The 15,043-nt window shown below is 45.9% G+C and overlaps 1 protein-coding gene; it reads right to left on the bottom strand.

The window, feature by feature from the left end:
• The window catches only part of Erich1 (glutamate-rich 1), a gene marked incomplete at its 5' end in the record, with an annotated part of 52,793,804 nt that overhangs the window by 779,937 nt on the left and 51,998,824 nt on the right, over positions 1 to 15,043 (bottom strand).

The following is a 15,043-nucleotide window of genomic DNA, read 5'->3' as shown; positions in this document are numbered from 1 at the left end:
TATAGATCCTGGGTGTAGTGAGGTAGGGCTGGGGACTGATGGCCAAGTCCTTTGTGTATCAAGTCCTTTGTGTAGAAGGACAGAAAGACTCTACTACCCAAGGACCCAAGTTGCCCAGATGTAGGTTAGGTCTCTTTTAAGGGATGGAAATGGAGTTCATTTTTCCAATACTTCTGTTCAACCGCTTGTATTAATTGAGGTGAGAAGACCCAGACCAGTGTGGGCAGTGCCAGTCTCAGTTTGACTCTTGGATTGTGAAAGGGCAGAAACCATGAGCTGAGCGCTGGGTGTACACGCATTTATTCTCCTCTGTTCTTGATGTGACCAACTACTTCAAGCCCCTGCCACCGTGCTTTCATCTCAGTGATAACTATAACCTGGAATTGTGAGGTCCCCTGGACTGCCTTTAGTCACTATGTTTTCTTTCAGTACTAGAAATGGCACCAGAACAAGAAAAGTTACAGAGATTCCTTGACCTTTTCTACTCAATTCTTCTGTAGAACTAACCTATTTGAGGGAAAAGTGTGTGTGTGTGTGTGTGTGTGTGTGTGTACATATAGATGTACATATATGTGTAAATATATTAGACTACACATATATGAAAATATACATAAATTATATAAATATATACATATATAAGGATGGATGGATGGATGGATGGATGGACAGACAGACAGACGGACAGATGGACGAATGGATGGATGCTCCTGAAGTCCTGATCCTTCTGCCCCAACCTCCTAAGTACTAGTATTACATGTGTAAGCCACAAGCCAGGTAATGATCTATCACAAAAGAAAGACGCAACAGAAGAGGTGATCTTTAGAAAATGTCACCTGCAGCAATTTCAAAGTTTCCAGCTCATTTCCGATATTTGACATTTTGAATGAGCTGCCTTGTGAATACAAGGACTCTGGGGAGTTCGGGCCCTTATTTTGTGTTAGCTTTTTTTCTCCTTGCGAGCTCTCCAGTTACCGTCACTTAATACGCTCTGAGGATGGTTACTTGCTTCTTAATTAAGTGGAGAGCACTTCACCAACGTGCTTCAGGGGAGAGGAAAAGATTTTAGAGCATACTCGTGGTTTTGCACTCTGCAGCCCAGCGCCTCAGCGTGTCCTCAACAGCCTTCCTTGAAGTTTGGAATTGACTGCATAGATTTCACCTAAACAATTAGAGTCTGAGACAGACGAAAATCCATTTCCAGATGATTTCATGAGACTGGAAAAGGCTTTTCAGAACTCAGAGTGAAATTCAGTCTCACATCAACACATTTAGCATGGCCAAGATTAAAGAAAGATACAGACTACGTGTATAGACTCACATCATGGGTCTCTGAAGCCAGCCCTTCTCTGGTCCTTCTCCTCCATTTCCCAGTCTGTAATGAGAATTCTGGAATTTGGGTTTTTTTTTTTTAAAGAAACAGAACTATTATAAAAATATGTTTTCATTTTACCCTCAGGTGTGGGAAATGGGGGCTGCTTATCCACAGCAGCTGACTACGATTTGCCCTGTGCTCTAGCAGGGGCATGGTTTTGCCAGCTGCAGATCGTTTCTGAGATTGTGTGACCTTGGGAATCCTGGGGGCTTTTCAGAGGGATTATACATGCTAGGGCCCTGAGAGATGGGATGGGTCGTTGGTTGGTTGGTGGTGGTTGTCGGTTGCTGTTGGTCATGGTGTGTTAAGTAGTTGTGCAAAAAGAAGAAACAACAAGAAGAAGAAATCAGATATCCTTACGGCAAAAATCAAACTCACCCCCAAACAACTCAATGTCCTTGATCAGCAGGAAACAATCTACCATATAATGTTGCCCCTTTCCCACCCCTGACCTTATTCAGGGATCTCTCTCCTCTTTATCCTTTTCTCTCTCATCCAGTGTTAGGGGTTTGAAAGAGTAGGGGGGAAAGGGTGGAGAGTAGAAGAAAGAAGAACCCACAAAGTAACCAAAGACAGCTTCACCTGCTTCTGCATGTATACACAGGCATTCTTGTGTTGAAAAGCCCAAAAGGAGGTTCTTCAACACAGCTAGCCTCTTCCTCTGGGTCTCTGGAAGTCTGGCCTGCTCATTTCTCTACAGCCTCACCGACCTTCTTCCTTCTTGACACAGGACCTGTTCTCCTCATTAGTGTAGTGGTTAAGTATCCCCACCTGTCACCCAGGACACCAGGGTTTGATTCCCCCCCGGTGGGGAGTCCACAGACATTTGTCTTTTGCTTTCTCAGTCTAAAAGTGCTTTCTTAGTCTAAAAGGAGATTTAAAAAAAATAAACAGAGGCCATTATGACTAAGAAAGAAAACCACAGGACCCATCTTGAAGCCCCAAACCTTTGGGCACTGAGACTGCATTGGGGCAGGCAGACACATAAGCAGCTGCTGTGCCCTCCTCAGTTGCCTGGCTTCCCGATCACAATCGCACTTACTGGGATCATACTCAGACTCACAAAGCAGCAGCTTCCAATCGGCCCAGTCCCAGTCCCTGCCAACATGCACCAACATTGCAGTGGTGCCTCTCGGACTTTGAAGATTTGAGCATGACTCCTTCTCCTGCACCTCCTACCTCCATATCCTAGCTGTAGCGTGTCACCAATGTCTTGTCCATCCATCTCAGGATCCAGCTCTGACTCTACCTGGGGCTCAACAAGTTCCCTCAATGGCTTCCTCTTGTATCTCCGACTTCCAAGGGTGAACTCCTCTCTTCCTACCTCCCTCTGCAAAGTGACGCTCCGCCTGATAGTGACTGGTGCATCCCACTAAGCAGGAAGCTTTAGCTGGCTGACTCGAGATCCACTGCAGAGATCCTTAGAGAAAGCAGTCACGGAATCCCTGTTTATGTCTCTCTTATTTCTTCACCTTAATTAAGTCCAGAGAACCCGAGGGCGTGTGAGGTGTTCTTCAGACCTCAGCAGAGCCTGACCAGAAAGCACCCACAGATCTAGTCCTGCTGCTGAGTCAATAAACGTTTTAAACAATATTTATGTCATGAGCACTATTTTAAAAATACTGTGGCTTACAATCAAATCATGAACCTTGCATGGGGCATGTTAACTCAGGTCAGGTAGCTGGTTGGGGCCAGATGTTTCCAAGTGCTTGACATTTTATTCAAGAGGTAAATTAAGCCCCACACAGATTGAAGAATGCCTAGAAACTTTATTCAAATCAAAGCAATAGAAAAGGATATACGGTCCTACAGCAGAGGACGAGAGTGAAAATACTCAAGGGCCCAGATTGTTATTTGGGGGTTGCCTTTTATGGGAATTCCTGTGAGGGAAAGAGGAGTTTGGTTAATAGGGGTATAGAGAGGGTGGTTCTCTGTTTTCATTGATAGAGCAAGTTATATAATCCTTTTCCCATTGCACATGGCCTTTCCCATAATGCATCTGATTTTAACCATATGCACATCCAATCACACATAGGCATAAGATGTTCAATAGGGGACTCTGCCTACAAGCTCTTTTGAGGACCTAGTTTTGCCTTACTGGGAATGCATCCCAAAGCAGTTCCAGCTGGGTCAGCCTTTCCAGGCTTTTTATCGGATACACTGGGAGGATGTTTGAATAGAGACTAAGTTTGGTTGGAGGAGGAGAAACCTATTCCACTGTTCAGAGGGTGTCCAGATAGAACCTATGCCCACCTGCCTTAACAGTTCTCCTCTCAGGTCAGTTTACCCCAGAGGGGCAGTCTGTGAAGCTGCCTCTGTTCTACTAACATCTTCAGCAATGGCCACGGACAAAGCGGGGTATTCTCGATGCCCGGGAAGGTGAGAGAGCACTGTCAGGGAGCAGTGACAGCCAAGACAGATGTCACACATGTGAGCTCTGGGTGTGGGTCACCCCAAGGGATCTGAGGCTTTGGCTACCTACTGTTAACCTGAAGGAGGCCTGCTCTTCATCTCACAGTCTGTGTGGCCTTGTCTCTCAGCGTTACCTCAGAACGAGCGAGCACAGCCTAGAAAGCAGTCCTTGGTGGAGCAGGCTGGTAGTACACAACTTGCCACAGCTAGGAAAGCTTATCTGGCGTTGCCTCCCAAGTGCTGAGATTACAGGACGCACTACCATGACAGTTTCAGTTTCCCTTGCTAACATCTAGAGCTCAATGTCTGGTCCTTTTGTAGCTTTATAGATGTCTAGTGTCTCACCGTAGAGCCAGGCTGGTCTGATGCTGACATCCTCCTGCCTCAACTACCAGAAGGATAGAATTGTAGGCATGGGTTGCTGTTCACAGCCTCAAATGCATCTTGGGACTGCTCCCTCCTGCCTAAGGAAGAAGGAACTCTAGGCCAGGCTTCCAATGGCTCCTGTGTTTACTAAAGTGAATATCAATCGCTTCGAAAGCTTCATTGCGATGTTTATCTGTATCAGAGAGGTGGGTTTTAAATTTGGTTTCTATTGGAGTTTTTTTTTTGTACTTTTTTTCTTGAAAGTAATAAGTATATTTTTGAAGACATAATTGCAAGAGACATTCCATACACTCCAGAACCTTCTAAAGGTTTCATATCCACGAGCAACTGCCTGTGTAATAGCCTTAGTTGAGCTCCGTCTAAAGCATGATCCATGGAAGCTTTTAGAGATGAGTCAGGGAACTGGATTTGAGGCTCGTTCTTCCCTAACTCATTCTTAGGTGCCGGGCTAGGCTTTCCTGTATAATCACAAAGAAATAATTCAGGGATTCCTCGTTGGAGTTAAGAAATTAACACCAAGACCTCTGTGTGAGGAAGATCTCTGAGTGGCCAGCAACCCAGATACAAGTTTCTTTCTCTTTGTGGAGGAGCAGGAGGGTCAGGGGTTCAAGACAGAGTTTCTCCATGTAGCCCTGGCTGTCCTGGAATTCACTCTGTAGACCAAGCTGACCTGGAACTCAGAGATCCTCTGTCTCTGCGTGTGAGTGCTGGAATTAAAGGTGTGTACCCCTGTCAGCAGACCACGAGTTTATTTCTGACGTCAAACATTTTATCAGGTGTCTAAGGATAATTTTGACCCCTGGACAATGAACTTGCTCGGACCAGCAGCTCTCAACCTATGGGTCACAACCACGGGGGGTAAATGCACATTTTTGTTGCTCTTAGAAATGGAGACACCACTCAGTCGTAAAATGACAGTTATGAAGTAGGAAACAATTTTATGGTTAGGATCAGCACGTCATGCGGAACTGTACTGAAGGGTCTCAGCATTGGGAAGGCTGAGAACCACTGACTTTAGGTGTAAGTTTAAAAAACAAACCAACAACAAAAACAACAAAACAAAAATCCAGCAGCAACAACAAACTCCCCCCTTGCTACACTGAAGACTTCTCACAAGAGGGCACTGTGCCAACATCCCAAGCCACAGATTTTCTTATGCCTCTGCTTCTGATACAATCAGGAACTGGGACTTCAATAATTCAATTACATAAGCCGATTTTATCTTTATTTGGGGTTTTGCTCAAAGATCTTGAATAAGCAGGGTTGTTTTTTTATAAAAAAAAATAACATTGTGTTTCTCAATGTGATTGGTTTTTATATAAGCTGCCAGTCACAGCTGCCTGCCGAGTATGAAATATTTATTATCTCCGGAAACTCGTCTGAAGGGATGGCATTGACATAGGAAGTCTGTTTTGTGACAGAATAACAAGAAAATGAGTATAATAAGTAGAGTAAGGAATGGCTGAAATCTTTTCATTTTAACTCTCACTCAAAACTAGGCAGTAATCTGAGTGTTGTGGCGGAAAGCCTATAATCCCAGCACTTAGGAGTGGAGGCTGAAGGGTCAGGAGTTCAAGGTTACCCTTGGCTATATATGAAGCTCAAGGTCAACCTAGACTACAGGGGATGGTATCCAAAACAACAGCTCTGACCCGGAAGAGCTTAGTCAGTAAAGGGACTCTGTGAATCCATGAGGACCTGAGTTCAGCTCTCCTACACCCACGTAAAAGTTCAGCCTGAAACTCTAAAGCTAGCTGACAAGGGACAGAAACAGATTCCAGAGCTTGCTGGCCTGACAATCTACCTAATCAGTGAGCTCTGGGATCAGTGAGAGACCCTGCCCCAGTGGCTCTCAGTCTTCCTAATGCTGAAACCCTTTAATCCAGTTTTTCATGTTGTGGTGACCCCCAGTGTCTCAGGGTTTCCTTTGCTGTGAAGAGACACCATGACCGTGGCAACTCTTATAAGGGACATTTAACTGGGGCTGGCTTACAGGTTCAGAGGTTCAGTCCATTATCATCATGGCGGAAGCATGGCGCATCCAGGCAGGCATGGTGCTGGGAAAGGAGCTGGGGGTTCTACATCTTCATCTGAAGGCTGATAAGAAAAGACTGGCTCCCGAGTGGTTAGGAAGAGGGTCTCATTGCCCACCCCCAAAGTGACACACTTTCTCCAACAAGGCCACACCTCCTAGTAGTGCCACTCCCTGGGTCAAGCATATTCAAACCACCACACCCAGGCATAAAATCATTTCATTGCTATCTCATAGCTGTAATTCTGCAACTATGAGTCATTATATAAATATCTGCTATAGAGAGTATCTCATCTATGTGACCCGGGTGGGGGGGGGGGGCGGCAAACCCCACAAGTTGAGATCCACTACTGAGGAGGAATCAAGGAATGTCACCAACATTGACTTCTGGACTTCAAACACACTTGGTTAAGGAACAACAGAGTACATGTGCAATTCAAAACAGCAAACTAATCAATCTCTACCTCTTCCCTGTTATTTTGTATATGGAAAATTCTCACCAATAGGCATTGATGACGGACAGACTCTCTGCTTCTGCTGTTGCCCAAGGAGAAGTTACTCGGGCAGGGATACGCTTTAGAGGTGCACGCACAATGCCGTGCACCTCCTAGACTCCCCACCTAGGCTTCCGGGCTCTCTGACATGATGATTTAGATCTCATTTTGAGTCTTTATTGCACTGCGTTCATTGGCATGAGCCAACCGTCTGTACCTTTCTACACACCAGGGAAAGAAAGGACACGAACACAGAGATGCAGAGACAGAGGAAGTAGGGGGGAGACAAAGCTGTCTTATGTATGGTGAAAGGTGTCGAACACTGTGATTCCCCACTTAATCTTCATTGTGTTGGGTCTCAAAATAGGAAATTAGTAAGAATCATTTATACTTTTTCTTAGATTGTTGAAGGTGAGAGAGGGGGAAAAAAAATACCAGTACTACTACCACCACCACCAACAACAGCAACAAGAACACTAGTAAACTTAAGGCCCAGTAATGGACTGTCTTAGTCAGGGTTTTACTGCTATGAGCAGACACCATGAACAAGGCTACATTATAAGGCCAGCATTTAATCGGGTCTGGCTGACAGGCCCAGAGGTTGAGTCCATTATCATCAAGGTGGGAACATGGCAGCGTCCAGGTAGACATAGTACAAGAGAAGAAGCTGACAGTTCTTCATCATCATCTGAAAGCTGCTAGCAGAAGACTGTCTTCCAGGCAGCTAGGATGAGGGTCTTGAAGCCCACACCCACAGTGACACACCTACTCCAACAGGGCCACACTTTCTAACAGTGTCACTCCCTAGGACAAGCATATGCAAACCATCACATGGGCTAATAAAACCCACAGGAAAACCAGAATAACCACTCCTCCTGTAACTCTCTGCCCCCTTAAAATCTCTGCCCAACAGAAGCAGCACCCTGAATTCTACCTGGACTCAGACAGCCTGCATAGCAGGTATGGAGTCTTACTCTTTTTTTTTTTTTTTTAAAGATTTATTTATTTATTATATGTAAGTACACTGTAGCTGTCTTCAGACACACCAGAAGAGGGCATCAGATCTCTTTACAGATGGTTGTGAGCCACCATGTGGTTGCTGGGAATTGAACTCATGACCTCTGGAAGAGCAGTCAGGTGCTCTTAACCACTGAGCCATCTCTCCAGCCCTGGAGTCTTACTCTTCATCAACGTGTTTGAAGTTCAAAATTGGTGCCCACAGTGCTGGTTGGTTTATATCAACTTGACATAAACTGGGATCACCTTAGAGGAAGAAACCTTAATTGAGGAACTGCCTCCGTCAGATTGGCCTGTGAGCATACCTGAGGGTCGTTCTCTTGATTAATCGAGAGGGTCCAGCCCATTGTCAGCAGTGACACCCCTAGGAGGTGATCTTGAGTTGTGTAAGAAAGCATTTTTGGTTTTCATGGCCTCTGCTTCAGTCCCCGTCTAAGGTTCCTGCTTGAATTCCTAACCTGCCTTCCCTCAGTGATGGAGTTTTGTAACCTGAGAGTTAAGTTGAAATAAACCCTTTCTTCCCCAAGTTGTTCTTTGGTGAGTGTTTTTTCTCAGCCACACAAAGCAAACTAGGACAGGAGTTGATAACAGTATTGGATATTGCCTTACAGACCGACCATGATGCTTTGGAGTGGGGAGTGAGGAAGAATTTGGAGCTTTGGGCTGGAAAAGCCATTGAACACAAGGGGCTTAAAGAGCTGGTGTGGGAATTTGGAAGACAGTTCTAAAGGAGATGCTGCTGATAGGGGCCTGACTCGAGGAAGCAAAGACTCTGTTGTGGCTGTTCGTGTGGTAGTTTGGATTTAAACAATCAATGAAAGTGAACCTTTGCTTTAAGGGAACAATCAACGCTAGTTATCTGGGGTTGGTGAATCAGTTATGATTAGTAAGAGACCAACATCGCTGAGTTGAAATCTGGGAAGTGTATTCTCAGGGTCCACACACAGAAGCTGCGGTCCCGGGGTGGCCAGCCATTGCTCTCTCTCAAACTGGCAGCCAACCTTGGGAGGGTGCAGGAGCCCCCTGTGTAGTACTGGTGCCAGGTTTGGTGGCATAAAAGCTAAAGAGTTTCAGGGGTCACCAGTGGTGAGAAGCTGAGGCTTGACACTGTGAGAGGCCAGGAGGTCATCGGTGAAGGTGTAACTTGAGCTGCAGTGGAGACCCAAGCCTACAGAAGGACATGAAGATGCTGGGACAACCACTGAGGTTAGCCGCAGTGATGGAGTAGAGCCAGCTTGCACCTGTGAGAGGAGTTGTATGTGCCGTGAGGAGCAAAGCCCGAGAGAGGCAGAGTTACCCAAGTACTTTGGAACCCAGAAGGTCTTGAGTGAGTCATAGCTGGGGCGCTGAGCTACAGGATCTGATTTACACTGCTGGATGTCAGCTTTGCCTTGATTCTACTGTAACTGTGCCGTCTTTCTTGGAATACAAAGTACTTACCTTATTTTTCTTTCATAGGAGCCTAAGGTTGAGAGACCATGGGCTTTTAACGATTTATTCATTTATTATATATAAGTACACTGTTGTTGTCTTCAGACACACCAGAAGAGGGCATTGGATCTCTTTACAGATGGTTGTGAGCCACCATGTGGTTGCTGGGAATTGAACTCAGGACCTCTGGAAGAGCAGTCAGTGCTCTTAACCGCTGAGCCATCTCTCCAGCCACCACCCCCCCATGGGCTTTTAAGGAGATAGTGGATTTGTTGTTGCTGCTGTTGTTGTTTTGTTTTGTTTTGTTTTGTTTTGTTTTTCAAGACAGGGTTTCTCTGTGCGACAGCCCAGGCTGTCCTGAAACTTGACTTGTAGATCAGGCCGGTCTCCGGCACCCAGAGATCCACCTGCCTTTGCCTCCCAGGTGCTGGGACTAAAAGTGTGCACCAATGCACCCATAGACATTTTTAACACACTTCAAAGTATTTGAATTTTTTTTAAAGGTTGTGACTTTTAAGAATTATACTCTATTTTATATTGTGATGCTAATACTAACACGACACCTTGGGTACAAGCAAGAAAAAAAGGTTAAAGTTTAGTAGTGATGTGCTTTTATGTCAGGTTGGCAAAGGGTCAAACAAGTTTTTCGGGTGTTTTGTTTGTTTTTTAATCCGTTGACAGAAGCTACAATTATCCGGGAGAAGGAAGCAAACCTCGGTCGAGAAAATTCCTCCATTAAGTTGGCCTGTAAGCAAACCGAAAAGCTGACTGAGTGAGCCATGGGGAACAAGCCAGGAAGCAGTGTCGTTCTTCATGGTTCCCGCCTCCACACTCCTTGAGTTCATGCCCTAACTTCCCTCAGTGGTAGACTATGATTGGGATTCATAAGCCAAATAACCCACCCCCAAGTTGGTTTTGGTCAGTGTTTCATCAACAGAGATCAAATGAGAATATGCCTTCTGCCCCCACCTACAGGAATCCATGCCTTACCCATTAATTTTAGTGACTCAGCAGGGCAGTAATTAGGAGCCTGCAGGACAGCAGGGCTACTTCAGCGCTATACTCAATCTGTGAGCCTATAACTCGCCAAAGCTGGCTGGACTTTCCTACGGACCTCTGGATTTGGAGAGGAAGATGAACCCACCATGGAAATCAGTAGAGAACTCTGATATAGAACATTCGCACCAGAGACAGCATGAACATAGGTTCCAGGGCATGTGCACAGACATCAGTGTGCATTTGCAGAACGTTAGCACGCCAAGGAAGTAGGCAGCAGTTAAAATTCCTGACAGCCTAGTGGCAAAGGGAAATGCAGGGTTGCCCTCCGGAGTTTGGTGGAGTTAACCCTGCTATGAGCAGCCATCATCCCAGACAAGATGTGGGCCCTTAGCCTTATCTACTGCATCCACAGAACTGGGAACCAAGAGTGCGTGTGGATTCTGAGAAACTTCCGAGAAGACTTTATTATGGTTCAGTTGTGTAGAACCTACAGGAGTTACGTTGGAGTCCTAGCCAGTGTACCTCATTAGAAAAAAGTCCCGTTGGAATAAGGTCAGTGACAGTGGGGGATTCCTAATTATGTACAGCGTTCTTACCAGGGGCTTCTGGACCCAGACCATGAGTTGGTAAGGTATTGATTCCCTAGAATGCCTGGAGTCTCTGGGACTCATCAACCAAACTATGCTGGGAAATACTTTGAGCCTTGAATCTCAGTGCAGGTTAATGTATGTCACAGAGAAGGGATGAGTCCATCCTGACATGCTCTCCCTGAATGTTTGACATCAATCCTGCCAGTCACAGAAGATTGGACATTTGTATGTTTTCCTTCAGAGGATATAGACAGAGGGTTAATGCGGAAGTAATTAAACTCTTGAGCAAAGTACATAGTTAGAATAATTGAAGACTAGACAAGGTCTCCGGGGGTCCTGAGTCTGTCTCTGGAACACTCCTCACAGACCCTAGACAGCCTGTCTTGAAAGCCCTTGTAAGTTAAAAGCTGTGTGCAATGCACTTAGAGAGTAGAGTAAGTGGGGCAGGCAGCTGCCTAGAAGCAGCCACCATCAACTAAATGTCAGCCCAGGCTCCTTAGTGGTGGTTTTAGAAAGATATATAAACCTGCAGTGGGCATAATCCAGAAAATACAGAGATTTTTTGACTGGGAACCCAGGCAGGGCTAGGAGGGAAGCAGGTGACATCAGCAATGGTTGTCGTCAGGACAGAGGAAGCTACTGGGAGGCAGGGAAGGCAAAGGACAGCAGGGGGAGGGGGAGGGGCCCATTGGTGACTTCAGAGACATGGGAAAGTGCTGACTCAACCCTACTGTGTAAATCCAGTGGATGAGGGTACAAGGGTCAGGGGTCTTCCAGACAAGCAGGAAGCATCCAGAAAGGCAACAGCAGCAGCTGTTTGCCCCCACAGCACTGACGAGGTGAGCGGGGTGGGGGTGGGGTGTCTCTTCATTTGGGAGGACTGGGAACTCCTGAGTGTGTGGGACCAGCACCCACTGCACCAAGGCCAGCTTGGAAGCAAGAAAGGCTCTGGTGTCAGACTAGGAGAGGTAGGAGGTCCCCTTATCTGTGTTACCACAGGTGGACATACCAGTCACGCGTGTGTATTTGTGACCATATCATCTACATCCATAATTAAATCCGTGTTGGATCTCTCATGTGTATTAATTATATATAGCTGAATCAATCGTCTGTGCTTGGGTCTACAACCACAGGTGTGTGTGTGTGTGTGTGTGTGTGTGTGTGTGTGTCTGAGATGGAGAGAAAAGGTCTAAATTATGCTGTCTGTGCCAGATTCAAACTCTTCTCTTAACCAACACTTCTCACTCAGCCTTCTGTAAACAACCTTCTTCTGTTGGGACTACAAACATGTGCAACCACGCAGAATATATACATATATATTATATATGTATAAAATATATATGTATATATAATATATGTGTATATGTATATGTGTATATTTATATGTATATATGTATATTATATGTGTGTATATGTATATGTGTATGTGTATATGTATACTATATGTATATACACATATATATGTATATATGTGTATATGTATATGTGTATATGTATATGTGTATATACATATATACATATATATGTATATATGTGTGTATATGTATGTGTATATGTATATGTATATATGTATATTATATATACATATGTGCATATATGTGTATATATATGTGTGTATGTGTATGTATATGTATATGCATTTTTATTTATTCGTTTGATGGTGGTTGAAATTAAACCTTATATGCTTCAGCATATAAGGTTTACCTATACAACAGGTATAGGTACAACAGGTAAGTGTTCTACCACTGAGCTACATCCCAGCCCCGTATTTGTTTGCTGAGTCAGAGTCTCATGTGACACAGGCTTGTTTTGAACTTGCTCCTTGGCAAGGATGACTTCAAACTCCTGATCCTCCTCACTCGAACTTTCAAGCTCTGAGGTTATGGGCCCGCACCACCACCTTCAACTTCGTGTCTCTGGAATGAGGAAGCGAGCACAGACAAACCTTGCAGCTGCATTTCGTTCAAGTCAGAAGTGGAACAGGGACCTGGGATGTGGGCACCCATGCAAGAGCTCTGCATATTCCTCTTTGGGGACTGAGGTGGTGACAAAGTGTTATACACTGGGTGGCTTGAGACCATCATAATATTCCCTTCCAGAGCTGGAGGCCAGGTTTCTGAGACCAGATTGTGAGCTGGGTCTTGCTGCCCTTTGGATGCTCAGGGGAAGGCCCATCTGAGCCTCACTCATGCCCAGGGTTCTGTGTCAGGTGCCAGCAGCACTGCCATGCTCTTGGGTCACATCCTCTGTCCTCAGATGTTCAACAATCAGAAACCCACCACGTGCTGAGCCCAGATTCCCAGTCAGAGTCCTCAACAGTCATCAGCTACAATTTAAAGGAACAGTATGTTCTTCTCTAGTGGGTAGCCCAGCCCTAAAAGAAGTTTATTTGGGGTCACAAATAAACTGGTCAGATCTGGAGCTGCATCGGACAATGGCTTCCAGGTGGCAATGTGCCCAGGCTGCTCAGGGCACCACTTAGTAAGAGAGACAAGAAGCCCTCATAGGAGCGTCTCCTCTGACCCCTCTCCTGTGCTTTGCAAAGCAGGTGTGAGTCAATCAGGAGCCCACTTTGATGACCTCATCGAATCCCAATCTCTGGCTGAAAGCCCTGCCTCTATGCTCCAGCATGTGAGGTTTAAATTTAGATATCCACTCTCTCAGCACCTCCTGATGCAGAGTGAAACAAAGCGCAGGGGTCCCAGGGGACACCCAAATCACAGCAAACCACAGCAAAAGGAAGTGAGAACCAGAAACAAGCAGCGTTCCCAGAGGGCTCTCTGGACTGAACTCGACAGTGTGGAACCTGTGGCCTCACAAACGATTACACTCCCTCGTACATACACTTCCACACTCACCTTCTCTCACACTGCCTGCCCACATACCCCTCAGCCTCCCAGACCCTCAAACACACACACACACACACACACACACACACACACCACTTGCACACATATACCCTCTCTCTCACACACGCACCCTCACACACATACCCTCACATGTACACACATACCCTCTCTCACACACACATATAAACACACACTTGCGCACACACTCACACACATATACTATCATACACACTCACACACACACACACACTTACACACACACACACACACACACAGAGAGAGAGAGAGAGAGAGAGAGAGAGAGAGAGAGAGAGATGAAATTCCATTTGGCCCAGGACTACTCTGCCTTCTCGCTTACCTGTCAGTAGTATGATCTTGTCTTTCACATCATAATACAGAATTGTCAGACAGCTCAATGGTCTGAATTAGCGTTTGCACATGGCATCACTTTGAGTTTACTTTTGCAGTGGCAGGTACCAGACACAGAGCTGTGTGCACACTTGGCTGAGTTCTCAACCCCTGTGTCCCATCCCAAGCTCACGTGATATCATCTAACCTGCTTCCTAACCTCTGAGTTTCCAGTAATGGAAAGTCATAGGAAAAGTTGGATTTGCTCAAAAGCCCTGTTGACAGTTCCCTACTGGGCATGCTCAGAAGGTTTGCACGGCCCCACTTGTTCATGGTGCAAAGAAGTTTGTGTTTAATAAAGCACAAGGGGACACCTTTCACTATAGGACCCCAAAGATCTTAAAGTCTTTGCCCTGCTGACTTATCCTATGGTCTTGGCACTTCATTGGGAATTACTGGGAATTACTTTGTCCCTCCCTTTTAAGGGGATCATCTCGGTGTCTGGACCATTTTTACTGGGCTCCAGCTTTGTGCTGAAATCCACTTGCCCATCTTTTTAGAACACTCTCAGGCTGGTATTCCCAGAACTCGGGTCCTTCTGTAGAAAGGTCTCGGGCTTCTAAGTCAAAGCTATTGCTATTCCCTACTACGGAACACATTCTCCACACTCAGACGCTGGCCCCAGGTATTCAGGATAGAGCAGAGGGACCCCGGGGGCAACTGGAGAGCCCATTCACTCTCCATCTGGGGTTAGACCTCATCCTAGTACCTACAGGTCAATGAAGCTATCACTAAAGGGATGGCGCCTTGCTCTACAGCCAGTCACCACCATGGCCTTCCCCGGGGGTTCCATAGCAATCCCTGGCCTGCCAACCCTGAATCAAGAGCATCTCTCCAGATCCTGTCTCTCAAGACCAGGTAACTATGGAAACGACAGCACTGCACACTCCTCCAAGGAAAGAGAAGCATCCAGCACTTCACTGACTTGTTGGCTGGTCATGGACAGAACATTCCTCAGTTTTGTACTGTTAGTTGGTGTAGAGATTCAGACCCACCCACCATATTGGTCTTGCTATGCTGGCTTCTGTCAATGCCCTGGAGCCTCAGTTACC

The sequence above is a fragment of the Rattus norvegicus genome, chromosome 16, assembly GCF_021556685.1.
Source record: "Rattus norvegicus strain SHRSP/BbbUtx chromosome 16, alternate assembly SHRSP_T2T, whole genome shotgun sequence".
Taxonomy (NCBI): Eukaryota; Metazoa; Chordata; class Mammalia; order Rodentia; family Muridae; genus Rattus; species Rattus norvegicus.
This window is presented reverse-complemented; position numbering and strand designations above follow the sequence as displayed.